The sequence below is a fragment of the Ochotona princeps genome, chromosome 13 (genome assembly GCF_030435755.1).
Source record: "Ochotona princeps isolate mOchPri1 chromosome 13, mOchPri1.hap1, whole genome shotgun sequence".
NCBI classification, from domain to species: domain Eukaryota; kingdom Metazoa; phylum Chordata; class Mammalia; order Lagomorpha; family Ochotonidae; genus Ochotona; species Ochotona princeps.
In genome coordinates, this window is record NC_080844.1 from 49,060,467 (window position 1) to 49,075,786 (window position 15,320).

The following is a 15,320-nucleotide window of genomic DNA, read 5'->3' on the forward strand; positions in this document are numbered from 1 at the left end:
ACACCTGGAGAAGGCAGCTTCCTCCTGTGCCAGCAGTGAGGTATGGATCTACCAAGGTTGAAGGGAGCCTATAACATTCTAAAGGCACATTCCTTTGTCCCCCAACCCCCATCTCTACAGCCCCTGATAAAAACAACCCCTTATATCCCCTGGGCATGACTTTCCTAGCCCACTGTCTATACTGGACCAGTGAACTTCGTGCAGGAGTGCTCCCAAAAAAACTTGCTTTAAGCTGAACTCTATTCTGTGTGGATTTCTGGTTCTGAACATGAACTCCAGCCTTACAGGCAGGAAGGCATGGAACCTCTGCTTCAAACACAGAGATGCTTAATAAAATGGGTCAGCAGTTGAAAGGGAAGCGGACTTCCAGGATGAGACGGAAAGCAGGAGCTCCAAGGTGGGATAGGAATCTAAGCTTGAATGGTGAGGAACTGGGTTTAAGTACCCATTTGGACCCTGAGTTCTAGAAATGCAGGGATCTGGACCGGAGATCCTGCAAGGCCCTGGGAGGGCTAATTTTCAGGAGGATGAAAAAAGTCCTGCTTCTACTGGCCAGGCTCACAGCAAGGAAGCTTCTGGTTTTGGGGAATCTTGGGTGAATTTAAAACAAAACAAAACAAAAAACAAAAAAACCCCTGGAAATCTGAAACCCCAGCCTAGCTATGCCAGGTAAAAGGGTAAGGCCCCATTCACCCTTGTGGTTAGGGCTTTGGTTCTGCCAAAAGCAAATGCAAGATTTCTTTCATACTGATCTCTAGCAGAATAAATAATTCTCATTGAGCACGAGCTTACAACAAGACATTTTAAGCAAAACTAGGAAATGAAGCGCATGAGGGAGTGAAATAAACAGGCAGATGAAATAAACAGGAGAAGTAGCTGTGTAAGTACTTGAAATAATAGAACAATTAAAAAAAAAACCCTATAAAACAGTTATGGCCACAAATGATAGAGTGTGGGACTATGAAAAAGGAATAGGCTAAATTGAAAAGGTGCAAATATAATATGCAGAAATAAAACATTTAGTCATGAACATTTAAAAAAACTTCAATGATGGAAAATTTTTTGTAATTTTATTATTTCTTTATTTACTTATTTATTTTGGTGCTCAGGTCAACCAAATGACACTTTATTGACGGCCACAGGGTGTGGACGGGCAGGGGAGCAGCGGCCCCGAGGCCCAGGGCCTTATTTGACGTTCTTGGGGCGCAGGCTGTTGGCCTGGCGGCGTTTTCTCAGCGGCAGTTGAGGGCGCAGGGTTGCAGGCGGCCATTGCACTTGCAGCAGATCATCTTGTCACAGTTGTAACTTCTGGGCGAGCTGGCGCAGGGACTGCTCAATGATGCCACCCTGCAGGTGGAGCACCAGGTGCAGTGTGAACTCTTTCTGGATGTAGTCCCACAGAGTGCCACCGTCCTCCAGACGTTTGCCGGCAAAGATAAGATGCTGCTGGTCCGGGAGGATGCCCTCTTTGTCCTGGATCTTCGCTGGGCTCCACCTCGAGGGTGATGCCCAAAGGGTCTTCACCGAGATCTGCATTGTGCTGTCTGAGCGACTAGGGGCGCAGCGAGTGAGGCTTCTGCACTCCCATTCTTGCTCCAACCCTGCAGCATGAGGACAAGGCAGCCCAACAGCATGCCAGGTACCCCATTTCCCTTCCCAAGCAGGCTGGCGCAGCCTACAGCCCTTCCCAAGCGACACAGGCCGACTGCCCACCAAGCCGCCTCCCACCTGGTGGGTGTGGGGTCCCCCTGGAGACCACTGAACCCTCAAAGTTGCACCTGCCCCCTAGGGAAGCCGTGGAGGGGTCGATCCCGAGGCGAGCTGGGAGCCACTCCACCACCCCTACATACACCCCCACACCCAGTCCCAGCTCCGGCACCCTCACCCGCACTGCTGCCCGCTGCCACCGACCAAAAATTCTTTTTTATTTAGGCAGTAATATACATCAGTCAAAATTCCAATGAAAATAACTCCTTGGGGGTGGGTGTTTGGCCTCGTTGATACTGCTGGGGGCGCCCACATCCTGTCTCAAAATACCTGAGCTTGTGCCCTGACCTGGCTGCTTATCTGTTTCCTGCCAGTGTACACCCTGGGAAGGAGCAGGTGAAGGGTCAGAGTTGAAGCGCTGCTGCCCATGGGAGGCAAAGGGCCCACACTTTGGGTCATCACCACCTGCCTTCTCAGGTGCCTGAGCAGGAAGCTGGACCAGCAGTAGAACAGCTGGGACTTGAACCAGTACTCTGATTTGGGCAGTAGATAACACCAGTGGCAGTTGAATCCACTGTGCCAAGATACCTGCCCCTTTACATATCTATCTATTTATTATATATATATACACACACATATAAAGTGTGTATATCTATACACATATATACTTTTACATACATATGTATATATTTTAATTATCAACTAGAAATGTGTTTGGCTTTAAGTGACAAAATACCTAATTGATTTAAGACAATAAAAGGCTTAAAAAACAAGGGTTCATTTTGTGCAACAAGAATTTATGCTTAGGGGCCTGCTGTGGTTCAACGCCTTGTTAGTGTCAGGGCTGATCAAAGGTTATGTGCACTGATCGTTTGGCTAGGATTGCAAAGCTGCCCTCAAAAGTCATTACAACAATTTAAGCTTTTGTTTTAAAAAAAAGAAAGTGAAATTTCCTTTCCTGTTTCCCTACATCTTTGCCATCATTGGGTATTCTCTAACTTGTTTGCTTTTTCCATAGATTAAGAACAAAAGAAGAAGAAAAATTTCCCAATGTCTTGATTTACAATTCTTTTTTTTCTTTATTTTTTAAAAAAATGGAATGTCACATATACAAACAGGAGGAGGAGGAGAGACAGAGAGGAAGATCTGCCGTGTGCTGATTCACTCTCCAAGTGGCCACAATGGCCAGAGCTGAGCTGATTCAAAGTTAGGAACCAGGAGCCTCTTCCAGGTCTCCCAGGCAGGTGCAGGGACCCAAGGCTTTGGCCCGTCCTCCACTACTTTCCAAGGCAACAAGCAGGGAGCTGGACTGGAAATGGGGCTGCTGGGATTAGAACTGGCACAAAAAAGGCGAGAACTTTAACCACTAGGCTACCACGCTGGGCCCTTAATTTGCATTTCTTTAGTTATAAATGATACTGAACAGAAAGTTGTTATTGATCATTTTTATATCATTATGAACTTTCAGTTACGACTTCGTTTGTTTTTTTTTTCTGTAGGCCTGAATGTGTGTGTGTATGAAAATAAACAAATTTTTTTTTTTCGTGAGCGTAATTGCTAGCTGAGGTTTCACATTCCATAGTGAAAGGTGACTTGTGATGAGCACTGGACCAACTGCAAGGCAGTTTCACACCACATGTCAGAGTCAGGAATGTCAGAGATAAAATTTTAATTATATGGGGACAGATTTCTGCTTCCTCTGTAGCTATGGTTATGCTAGAATGTGGAATACAACTCATCACGACTGGAGAGACGGGAAACTGATGTTAGGGGGCCAAAGACGGGGACACCGGGGCCATGTGCCCTGATGTAGTCAATGCCTCACCACCCTGAACTCAAACCCTGGTGGGATTTTCAGAGGACACCAAGTGAGTTCACAGGATGTTTTGCTGAGCCCTTAAGGCGTCAGCTGAGGAAGAGCAAGGATTTGGATTTGGCTGTTTCTGCCAGTGCAGCTGCCTGCAACAAACCTCCTCTGGGAATGTTGTGGCCCGCAGGGCTTGGAGCAATTGTGGATGGACAACACCGAAGTTCAGCAAAACTAGGTCACATTGGTCACAGTGCTGGCTAGTACAGAATCATTGTAGCTGAGACTTGCTGAAGCTTGTGCTGTGTGCTGCATATCACTCGACATTTCACACACAGCGAGTTGTTTCTCATACCCAGGCTGTTGCTATTATTAGTTTCCCGTTTAACAAATGGAGAAACTGGTGTCCTTTGAGGTCAAATAATCTGCTCAAGGTCACAGCTAGTAACTGGGACCCAGGGCTGTGACTCCAGGATCTAACCCGTAATTACTACGCAAATCTTTTTATTTTTAAGATTTATTTAATTTTTATTGGAAAGTCAGATATACAGAGAGGAGGATAAACAGAGAGGAAGATCTTCCCTCTGATGATTCACTCCCCAAACAGCTGCAATGGCCAGAGCTGAGCTGATCCGAAGCTAGGAGCCAGGAACTTCTCCAGGTCTCCCATGCAGGTGCAGGATCCCAAGGCTTTGGGCTGTCCTCCACTGCTTTCCCAGCAGGGAGCTGGATGGGAAGTGGGGCTGTCAGAATTAGAACTGGTGCCCATGTGGGATCCTGGTGTGTGCAAGGTGAGGACTTTAGTTGCTAGCTGAGAATTTAATTGCTAGGCTACCGTGCTGGGCCCATAAATCTTTTTTTTTTTAAATGTGTGTGTATGTACGTGTTTATTTTAATCTACTAAAAGGTAGAGCAACAGGGAGGTAGAAGTAGATATGGATACAGATAGGTAGGGAGAGAGAGAGAGAAAAAATAGAGTTCTTCTGTCCACTGATTTACATTCCAAATATCCAAAGCATTGAGTGTTGGCCTGGGCTAATCCCAGCAGCCCAGGATCACATCCAGGTCTTCCAGGTCTTCACGCAGGAGGCAGAAGCCCAAACACTGCCTCCTGGGGTGCGCACTAGCTGGAAGCACATATGTAGTGGAGAGACTGGGAGTGGAAATTGCACTTCACTATGGAATGGGGTATCCCGAGTAGGGGCTTAAACCTATTTAGTCTGCAGCACCCACCCTTACAGTAAATCTTTGTTGGTCACTATTTCTTTTTCCTTCAAATGTGTAACTGCACTAAATTTCACAAATGCGATGATAATGTTTTTCAGACTTTCCAAAAATGATTTATCTCACAACCCAGTACATTCACACATGCAATCGCATTATCTTTGAAAGTTTCCTTAAAAGCAATCCTTGCATGATATCATCTGTTGCATTCAGTCTTCCTCTTCCTACTTTGTTTTAAAAAAATTCAGGCCACAATTTACTAGTAAATCAATAACCACAGCCACAATTTCAAGGAAATGTTCTTTATGTTTCTTTTCCTTTTTTATAAGTAAAGATTTATTTATTTTTATTGAAAAGGCAGAGTCATAGAGAGATGGAGAAACAGAGAGATTTTCCATCCACTGTTTCACTCCCCAGGTGGGTTGCAACAGTTGGATCTCAGCCAATCTGAATCCAGAAGCCAGGAGCTTCTTCCAGGTCTCCTATTTTGGTGCAAGGTCCCAAGGCTTTGGACCATCCTCTATCTTTCCCAGGTCACAAGAAGGGTGCTGGATGGGAAATGGAGTAGTTGTAATGCAATCCATGCCCGTACTGGATCCTGATACATGCAAGGCAAGGATTTGGCCACTGACTCGTTGTGTTGAACCCTTTTTACTTTTCTTTAAAACTTCTTTAATTTGAAAAGAAAATTGAAATTCAGTGCTACCCACAGAGAGAGAGAGAGATCTTCCATATGCAGGTGGTCACAATGGCCAGTGCTGAGGCAGGTTGAAGATAGGATCCAGGAGTTTCTCTCAGGTTTCCCACGTGCGTGGAAGGGGCCCAAGTTCTTGAATCATTTTCGGATCTGTTCCCCAGGCCAGCTCAGACTTGAACCAGTGCCCATATCAATGTCAGAGGCAGCTTCCAGGCCCTTAAGCAGTTTTCTTTCTTTTTTTTCTTTTAGAAAATATCATGAAATTCTTCTTTTTAAAAAGATTTATTTATTTGAAAGGCAGATCTTTAGAGAGGAGAGGAGAGAGAAAGAGAGAGTTCTTTCATCCACTGGTTCACTCCCCAAATAGCTGCAGTGGCTGGAGCTGAGCTGATCTGAAACCAGGAACCAGGAGTTTCTTTCAGGTCTCTCACATGGTTGCAGGGGCCTAAGGACTTGAGCTATCCTCTGTTGCTTTCCCAGGTCACAAACAGGGGAATGTCAGTGCTTTTAGGTAGAGGATTAACCTGTTGAACCACTGTACTGTCCAGAGGAAATGCCTCTTTAAATCATTCTTCTAGCCCACATCTCTGTTATGAAAGCTGTTACTGATTTCTATGTGTGAATTTTTAAAAAGACATATTGATTTTATTGTAAAGGCAGATTAGATTTACAGAGAGAAGGAGAGACAGAGAGAAAGATCTTCCATCCATTGGTTCACTCTCCAAATAGCTCAAAGAGCCACAGCTGAGCTGACCTGAAGCCAGGAGCTTCTTCTAAGGCTCCCATGGGGGTGCAGGGTTTCAAGGCTTTGAGTCATTCTATAATGCTTTCCCAGTCCGTACGCAGGGAGCTGGATCAAAGGTGTAGCAGCCAGGACACAAACCAGTGCCCACATTGGTGTTTATAATAAGCCATTGAACCATCGCACCGGGCCCTCTATGTGTTAATTTTCAATCTACGCATACCACTTGGAATAGGAAGAAATTACTGTCCAAGAATATCTGGCCAGCTTATTTCTGGTCAGTCAGATCCATTACTCTCCCTTTTGCTGATGTCTGAAAACGGATTACTTTGATTTGAAACAAATCACCAAGCTGTAATTTTAGGACTTTGTTCACTGATTCATTCACTCTTCCATTCATTCATTCAAAAAATATTTCAGCAGCCTACTCTATGCCAGGCATTGTGTGCTAAATCAGGAATTGGCCAGCTATGATTGGCAGGCCCCAATTCATCATGCCACCTGTTTCTGTAAGTGAAGTTGTATTGGGTCTGTAAGTGAAGTTGTATTGTATCATTCATGGTTTGTGACTGTTTTTGCGCTCTAACAGCAGAGCTGAGCAGCTGCTATGGCAAGTGCCCAGCGAAACCCAAAGTATTTCTTAACCTGATCTGTGACAGAGAAAGTTTTTAGAACTTGGTGCTGGATTCTGAAATACAATTATGTTTTACACTGGCCTCTTCTGCCCCAGAGGTTTAAACTGTCCTGCTTGGCTTAAATTGGCACTCAAGTTCCCTGAGGGTTCTGGAGTTTTTTGCCTCCCTTGCATTGCTACAGAGAGCAACTGTACCTGGTGGGTGCTTCGCAGCAGCAGCTGCTATTGCTGAAATAAGTGGATCTGCCAGCAGGTCTTGGAAAGAAAGCTACTGATGTATTGGCTGGGAAAGAGAGCTTATTCCTTTCACATAGTAGAGCTTCATTTTACAGAGGCCTGTGACAGCTTGCTAGCTTTTATTGAGAACCTACTATTAGTATCTATCCTGCTGTGTGGGAAAGGAAATAAAAAATATGAGTTTTGGCTATGTAACATTAGGGGCTAGGAAGAGAATTTAGATAAATGCATTTTATTGTAATTCTTGAGACTTCTTTTTGGGGCCCTGGTATGTTCTTGGGAATGGTTTTGCTTAGTTATCTCAGGAATCTTAAATGTTTGCGTTCCAACAGCTTTTAACTTCCCTTAGCCACTAATCACTCCCCAGAGGAACTGCTGTTTGCCTAAGAATATAAACTAATTGTATTTCCTTTTTATTCATCAGGTTTTCTATTTTCAGTGCCAGGCTCAGTACCAAGGAGCACCATCGATTTTCAAACAGTGACGGGGTCCCTCCCAGCCTGATGGAGGACACAGCAGGAAACGATTACCAGGCCATGAATGGACAGAGGGGAGTGTGGGCTTTCTAGCAGCACGGAGAGGACTTCTTGGAGGATGCAACACTAGCCAATTCTTCAAGAGCTCACTGAACGAAGGTGGCATGAGTCAGCACCTGGAAAGTCTAGGGTGCTTGGAAATCTCACCGTATTCAAGGTGTTGACCCCCCATTAAAGCAGATGAGCTTTGAGTTATTCCCTCACCTATTTATGTATCTGTAGTTAAAAAAAGGTTGCATGAAGACACTCCGACTTTTTAACAAGGCTGTTTGACCGGCTTGTGCGAAGTCCTCACCAGTCCTGGACAGGCCATCGAACTTCAGCCTTGGCCTCCTGGGTAGGAAACATCATCAACCGAAAGAGCTAGTCTAATGAGTCATACCCCAAAGCAATCTGGGAGACAGCAGCTGATGTTGGATCAAGAAGATTCAATGCAGGTTAAGAGGACTGCGAAGTTATGCCACGACACTTCTATCTTTTTCTTCTGGTAAAAATGATCACCTGTGGTGACTACTTCTTGAAGCTTCTCCCCTGGCCCTGACCCTTCAGACTTCTTAATAAATCTACCCAAGCTTCATTCCCTCCTCAGGTATCAAGAGGGAAGTTTGTCTGGAGACCTTTGGGAACCAATGTCGAATGCTCAACAGATGTTCTGCTAAGTTGGGTCTGCAGCAGGCTGGAAAAGGAGATTAAAGGAATGAAATATGCTTGGCATAGTTTTGGAGTGCACCAGCCAGATGGGACTTCAGTCTGTCATCTAAGGTGACTACAGCGTTGGCTGATGAATGGGAACAATTTGCTGCCACACGTGGGCTTTTAATCTTCACAACAGCTCAGAGGAGAAATGTTACACATGATGACCGGGACAGTTTTTACCTTGTCATCTGGGGAACCAAAGATAGTTTTTAGTTCTGATGGAGAAGAAAAATCCAGTGATACCCCCAGAATACCTGTGCCAACAGGACCTGTGCTGGACAGGCTCTTTTTTGTTGTTGTTGTTGATGTTTTGCGGATGTGTGTGGGGGAGAAAGATCATGCATGTTGGAAATTTACTTCATGTAGTTCAAACAAATCAGGTGTTTTGTTAGAGGGTTGTAAAGTATCTAGCAGAGCCCAGATAGCAGATGTTGTTGGGCCTCCCCAGGAACTCTTGCTAGAACATAAAATGGCATCAGCAACCATAGGAGAGCCACCTCTCCCTTCTTCCTCTCTCTTTTGGGTCTGTGCTGTGCCTGCCTCATCACTTGCTTTGTTCTTCCCTGTGTGAAGTCTGTTTCCCTCTGCCTCTCTTCCGGGCTCCAGACACTCAATTCAGGCTGTGGGAGTGACTGACTTGCAACTCTGGATCCCAGTTGAAATACCCATGGGGGAAAAAGGGATTGTCACGTACGGGTTTGGTCTACACTGCTATACCCCTACAGCCCTGACCCATTCTGCTTCGGCACCGAAAAGGAAAGTAGGGCGTTCTAGAATTGTCATGGTTTAGGGAGGCACATGCTTCAGGGTGGGAGTTACTAGTCTAAGGGAAGAAGATGAGGGAGTTTGTGGGGAGATGGTGCAGATGCCCCTTAAATAGCCTGCAGGCCCTCTCAGACCCACCAGAGGGGCAGGTTTCCTTTTAGGCACAGGTGCTGTATTTCACTCTGGGAATTTACATGCAGGGCTGCAAGTCAGCATGGCCGTTTTTCTGCAGGTTGACTTCATGTCCTCCCTGGGTGCTGTTGAAGAGATGAGTCTCACTGTGTGTGTAACGCTCTGATCAGGCCTCGGTTACAGCACATCACAGTCTGAGGAGGGTATGAATAAAAGGCAATTATATTCAGATTTTTAATAAGGAGCTTTGCAGAGGTCACAGTTCATGATAGTATATTTGAGTTATTTGGCAAAGGAAGGAAGAGGGTGTGTCCTTGGCTGGCTGTGGGCCCTGACTTTGCAGCTACTTCTCTCCTGTCTTTCCAAGGCTCTCTGCCCATGCTTTCTTAGCAACATTGGTGTTCACTAGCATCTATCTGTCCAGCCATATTTTTATTCTTTGGATTCATTTAACTTTCTTCCATGTCTTTAAATCATATGTATCATTTAAGGCCAAGTTCAAGAGCCTTGTCTACTATGCACCTTTCACTAATATGCCATCTTTTACTGGTCTTCTTCATTTTAGAACTCAACCAAATAATTTTCTTGATGCGCCAGGGCTGCTATAATTGAATACCACAGATTGAGTGGCTCATGCAATGGGCATTTATTTATTCATAATTCTGGAGGCTGATTGCCTGAGAAGGTGCTGGAGTCCAGTGCAATAGTCTAGTAGCTAAAGTCCTCACCTTACATGTGCTGGGATCCCAAATGGGTGTCAATATAAAGAAATATCATAGGGCCCAGCATGATGGCTGCATTGGCTAATCCTTCCCCTGCAAGCACCAGGATCCCATATGTCCCAGCTGCTCCACTTCTCATCCAGCTCCCTGCTTGTGGCCTGGGAAAGCAGTTGAGGATGGCCCAAAGCCTTGAAACCCTGCACCTGCATGGGAGACCTGGAGAGTCCTGGCTTCTGGCTTCAGATTAGCTTAGCTCCGGCTGTCATGGCCATTGCGGGAGTGAATCAGCAGATGGAGAATCTTTCCGTATTTCCTTCTCTCTGTATATCTAATTTTCCAATAAAAATAAAATCTTTTTTAAAAAAAAGATGCTGACAGGTTTGGTTTGCTCTTGAGGTCTCTCTTCTAGCCTTGCTAGTGGCTGCCTTTTCTCTGTCTTCTTTTGTGTGCACAAATTCCTAGTGTCTGTGTGTCTAAATTTCTTCGTCTTACAGGGATACCAGTCAAATTAGATTGAGGCCACCCTTTGGCCTTATTTTATTGCAATAATTTCTTTTAAAGCATTATTCCTTGCCAGTGGATGCTGTGGCAAAGCCCAACTGACCTGTACTTACTTATGCTTCCTTATGCACCAGTGGGCACAATCTATTAGCCCAGCCCAGTTCTCCCCCAACAGAGCTCACTTGCAAGCCAATAGGGGTCATAGTCCTGCCTGACCTGGTCTGCTCCCATCCCAGTCCCCCAGTTAAAACTGCTCCAGCGGGGGAACTCCCTGCAGTCCCCACACAGGGCTCACACTGTCCCCTCCTTACCCCGCCGTATCTATGTGTGTTGATGGGTGCTACAGCCCAGTAGGCACGGCCTGCCTCACCTCAGCATCTGCTGGAGGGTGCTGCAGCCTAGCTCAGCTTGGACTGCCCCCAGTCCTGGCCCTAATGTGAACTAGCTGGTGAACACACCCAGTCCTGGCCCTAATGTGAACTAGCTGGTGTTGTGGTCCGACCTGTCCTGTCCTGTACCCTGTCCTGGTTCTTGGATCTGCTAGTGGGTATTATGAACTGTTCCAGCCTAGCCCTCCCCAAGACCTGACCCCCCACATATGCTGGCACACACCCACTATAACTCAACCTGGTCTGGGGTGCTCCCAGCCTTGATTCTTATGTTCATCTGCAGGGACTGCATCCTGACAAAGGGGTTCCCCCAGCTCCTCTATCATGTCTCCTCCCAGTGGCAGATCTTAAACACAGTGGATCCTTGGCCCAGCCTTAGTCTAGCTCCTGTCCTGGCAGGAACTGTGCCTTACCCATCTGACCTACACCCATTTTGAGTCTTACTGTTGGGTGCCAGAGCCCAGCCACACCTAGTCCATGCCCAGACACAGCTCTTGTGTGGTTCTGGCAGGGGAGGCAGAGACCTAGTCCAGTCTGTCCCAAACCCACTCTGGTTCTCAGGAGCACCAGTGGGTGCTGACATCTAGTCTGGTCTGGCACATGTGCTGGGCAAATCCTGCCAAGCTACATTTCAGAACCACCTGAGAAGTGCAAAATCCAGGACTTGGAGTGGGCCCAGTAGGGAAATTGTGGGCATCTCTCATGGTTTGCAACTCCCACTGGTGAGCATGAGAATCAGGGCTAGGGACGGGCCTAGCTAGACAGGTGGTGGTACCTGTTGGCATGAATGTGGCTGGATAGTAGGGTTGGTTGAGTTGAGCTAGGTTTCAATGCCTGTTGACATGTATAAGAGCTGAATGGCATATGGGACATACTGGACCACTCTGCTGTACAAATTGGCAAGCACATAAACCGGGGCTGGGCATGGACCTAGTGGGGTTTAACGGGGTTGCTCTGACTAGGCTGCAGCTCCCTCCTGTGAACTTGAGAGCTGAGTGTGCGGTGGACAGGGAAGGGCTGGGTCGCAGCATCCACTGGTTTACATAAGAGACAGGGCTGGAGACAGAATGACCCAGCAACTGCAACTACCAGTGTGTGTGTGCATAGGCTGATGTGGGGGACGGACAGAGCCAGACCCCATACTGGTAAGCACACACGAGTCAGATCTGGGATCACTTCAGACAAGGTTTCTTTGGGGACCCCGCTCAACTAAACCACTGAACTCAGAACCCCAACCACAGGAAGAATCACAGGATCTGTGGTCTGACCATGCAGTGCCTGCATCAGAGCTGGGACTCCTCAATGGCTTGGACACAATAGCAGATGGCATACTCAGGTGCACATGGATACGGCAATCCACTGGAGCCTGCAGAGGATATCTGGTACCATAACAGAGGAAGGAGGGCAGAACAAGTTGGCAGCAAATATCCAGGGGAATAGATACTCTAGGATTGACTATGTCAGCCAATAGGCCTTGGAAGGATTTCCAACTATTGAACTGGGACCGGTGTGATAGCCTAGCAGCTAAAGTCCTTACCTTGCATGTGCCAAGATCCCATATGGGTGCCAGTTCTAATCCTGGCAGCCCCGCTTCCCATCCAGCTCCTTATTTGTGGCCTGGGAAAGCAGTTGAGGATGGCCCAAAGCCTTGGGACCCTGCACCCACATGGAAGACCCAGAAGAGGCTCCAGGTTCCTAGCTTCAGCTCTGGCTCAGTTCTGGCTCAGCTCCAGTCATTGTGGCAGCCTGGGGACTGAATCAATGGAGGGAAGATCTTCCTCTCTGTCTCTCCTCCTCTCTGTATATCTAACTTTGCAATAAAACAAATAAATCTTTAAAAAACAAAAAAGAACTATTGAACTATTGAACAGTGTGGAGAATGCTCCACACTGGGGACCCTAGAATGACGTTGGGTGGCTACCCCCATCCCCAAGTACGGAGGTGGTTGGGAGGCTGGGTACAGTTTTTCCCTGTGTCCTTCCCCCTTTCCCCCAGTCACAGGAAGAAAACAATAAAAAAGAAAATGTGGAAACTATGGTCTCATCCATATTCCCATAACCCTCGACCCTTCCCACCCTATTTAACTATGTGAACATCATCTTCATCATAAAAAGTATTACCTCTTAAGTTAGCATCTGAGGTATGAAAGAGGGGTGTTAGAGCATCTATATCTGTTTTGAGGAGACACAACAAATTCTATAACTCCAGAGGATACAGGCTGAACAAAGCATATATGACCTTTGTGTTATTATTATTTTATAGCCTGGTATTGAACAAGCATTTACATGAATAGATCATTGTTACTGTGTGGGTTGGACCAATAAGTAGAATACATAGTACCCAAAAAAGGTAGCCTGGTATTGGGGACTGATTAGAAAATATCTCCCTGAGGAAGTAGAAATCAGAAAAAGATTGGATGGGGGTCTGCCAGGTAATGAGGGAGCTTCCCGTCTTCCAGTCTGAGATGAACATTTCTGAATAACAGGCAGTGACAGGGAACATGACATATTTAATACATTGCTAGAAGCCTGTAGAACAAGGAGAGATGTGGGAAGGTACCTGGTGTTCAGAAGGGTCAGATTCCTTAGGATCTTGTCCTTGACATCCACATCTCAAAAATGCTTCCTGGGGAAGGGGTGTCATGCATGTTTTCGCTTTGAATGATTCTTTAGGGAGAACCTGTCCTCCAAGTCCTTTTGTACTCTTTCCAAGGTCTGCTGCAGGGGGCTAGGCATAAAGTAAGGGCTCAGGAATCAGTGTAGTGAGGTGATTAGAAACCCTCTTATTTGCTTTGGTGGCGTGGATTCTCTTGGAGACATTGAAGGGGAGGACTTTTGGTAGTAGGATGCCACCTAGTGGCTCTTTCTCTTGCAGCAACACAGGGAGCAGGGTAGTGACTGAAGTCTTCTGGAATCTCAATAACTCGGAAATCAAACATCTTGTTTCGCCTGTGTAAATGGGTTTACCTAGCCACTGATCCTTCTGACCCTTTTTTGATCTTTGTTGATGCCTGTTAGTTGAACATGTCGAGTGACTTTGACTCCCTCGTAGGTGTGTGGTTGCCCATGATTAAGTCTCTCTGTCCCTGTATCAGAAGTAATGTTCTCAGGAACTTTGTCTAGATTTGGGGAGTGCCCATGGGACTTCCTGTAGCCATGGAATGTACTAAATGATTCCATCATACGTGTAATTTCTTTCTCTCAGTGTCAGATTATGGATGCTGAGGACAGAACCTTAATGGTGGTTCCTATGGTCAGCTTTGAGCTTGCTGGCAATGAATTGTAGTGTCACTTCGCAGTACACCTCATTGTGAAATGACCATTAAGGAGATTCCTAGAACATAGGGAGATGAACAGCCCCATACATCATGCTGTTCAAGATGATGGCCAGGGTCCCCAGGTCTTTTTCGGTTGTTGGGGATTTTCCAGAAGGCTGTAGAGTCTCTGGATTATGGTCACCCCACAAACTGTTGTTCCCAGTGTGCAACCAGATTTCCTGTAAACCCACAGAGCAGCCCGAGTTTACTGCTTGCTTATCTCTAGGAGCATGGCTCACAGCTTGGTGCATCTTGCCCCTCTGGCTCATCTGACCACCTCCACACATCGTCTCAACTCCACCACACTTTGTCAGTTGCTAGGGTTTTTTTTTTAAAGATTTATTTATTTTATTGGAAAGGCAGATATACAGAGAGGAGAAGAGACAGAGAGGAAGATCTTCCATCTGATGGTTCTCTCCCCAAGCGGCTGCAACGGCTGGAGCCGAGCGAATCCGAAGGCAGCAGCCAGGAGCTCTTCCAGGTCTCCCACGCAGGTGCAGGGTCCCAAGGCTTTGGGCTGTCCTTGACTGCTTTCCCAGGCCACAAACAGGGAGCTGGATGTAAGCAGAGCCGCCAGGATTAGAATTGGTGACATATGGGATCTCGGTGTGTGCAAGGCGAGGACTTTAATCACTACGCTATCGCGCCAGGCCTGCACTGACATTTCTACAGTGATATCTCATGTCTAACAAGCAAACCAACAGGGCCTGGCGCGATAGGGTAGCAGTTAAAGTCTTAAAAAAAAACAAACAGAAATGTCAGTTCAATGCAGTTCCAATGAAAATTCCTCGTGAGGAACTTGAGAAACGTATCTTTAAAGTCATTTGGGAGGATAATTGTTGAGGCATAGTCCCTGCACTTAGCCATGGAAGTGAAGAGGGGCACTGACCTTTCCGCCAGGTTGTATGAAATTCCAGGACTAATGTTGTGGTTCGGGCACAGAAACAAACTAGAAAGCTCAAACACACTCACCTCTCTTTGGGAACTTCCTTAAACCAATTAGGGAAAAAAAAAATGGGTTGTTGAATATGAGATGTTGGGAAAAACAGCTCTCTCCTTGGAGAAAAATGCGATAGGATCCCCCTCACAGCAGATGTACAGGTAAAAATCCAGACGGACTGAGGAACTGGATGTGAAAAAGTAACACTATAAAGCTAATAGAAGAAAACAACGCAGAACACTTTTACAACTGGAGTCTGAGAAGGACTAAATTAT